Source organism: Echinops telfairi, unplaced genomic scaffold (genome assembly GCF_000313985.2).
Source record: "Echinops telfairi isolate 266 unplaced genomic scaffold, ASM31398v2 ScPeMD7_7468;HRSCAF=8506_1, whole genome shotgun sequence".
Taxonomy (NCBI): domain Eukaryota; kingdom Metazoa; phylum Chordata; class Mammalia; order Afrosoricida; family Tenrecidae; genus Echinops; species Echinops telfairi.
Window position 1 is genome coordinate 1,425,007 of NW_022111370.1, and position 1,331 is coordinate 1,426,337.

The window sequence follows — 1,331 nt, forward strand, 5'->3', positions numbered from 1 at the left end:
AGGATTAGGTTTTAGAAAGGTTGTAGCTCTCCAGAGAGATGGGTTTATAGGTTTGCATTTTCACAGCATTAAGTATGATGCTTAGAAATTTAGAAGGTGCATGTGGTTAGTTTCCATGGATGGATAGAAGTGTATGTGTATGTATGAATGGATAGATGGGTGGATGGGAATTCTAAGGTCCTAAGAAACCCTGGTGGCATATTGGTTACACAGTGGATTGTTGACTTCAGTGTCAGGAGTTCAAAGCCACCAGCCCATCTGCGAGAGGAAAACCAGGCTTTCTAGTCCGGACAGAATTTCAGCCTCTCAAACTTGTGGGGGCAGCTCTTCCCTGCCCTATAGGGGCACTGTGTGTCAGATTAAACTTGATGGCAGTGAGTTTGGTTTGGCGTTAGGTAGAGTCCCAGTGCAGTCACCATGATGGTTCCACTTCTCATGGGAACCATGATGATGATTAGTCCAAAGGAGGTACATGTGCTTAAAATAGTCACTGAGAGTCCATTTTTGGAGAAGTTTCAGCTTTGATGTGTAATGAATGTTTTTTTTTATGTACTACTCTGAGGGTAGAGGCACATAAGTCAAGGCATCATTCAAGGGATGATGATTGAGAAAACACTCATCCCAATTCCTCTTAGACTGGCTACGTCTGTAGACGTCTGCTTGGAAGTTTTTATGTCCTATTCTTCAGGAAGATATTCCTGAAGTCATGGCAGATGAAGTGCCAAGTATGTCCCCCAAGGATTCCATTAAGGGATTGAAAAAAAGAAATAAAGTTGGCTCTGACTCTTAGTAATCCATGAATTGCACAGCAGAATGTCATAGGATAGTCTTTATCTTAAACAAAAATCACCAGGACTTATTTTTACAAACTCATGAATGAGATTGAGCCAACTACCTTTATTTTACTAGTTGATGGTTAACCATTTGTGCCACACAAAGGCCTTTCAGAGGAAAACAACAATTTATATATGCATACATATACACACATATATACGTATACATATATATGTATCTAATATATATATGAATAATGAATGCATGGTCAGTATGGTACCAAACACATAAGTGTTATATATATAGATAACCATATATTTAAAATCAATATATATCACATCAACATGCCAATACTAGTCATTTGTCTCTCCATGAACCCAAATAATAAGATGATAAAAATACACACTTCTAATTTATCCATAAGAATAGAAGCTTGAGAATGATTACAAAATCATGTATGCATGTTATTTATTTATTATTTATATAAATAACATCTTAGCCTGGGTTCTATAAAGGAGCATATATAAATATCTCATGAAATTGTGAGGAAACAGCTC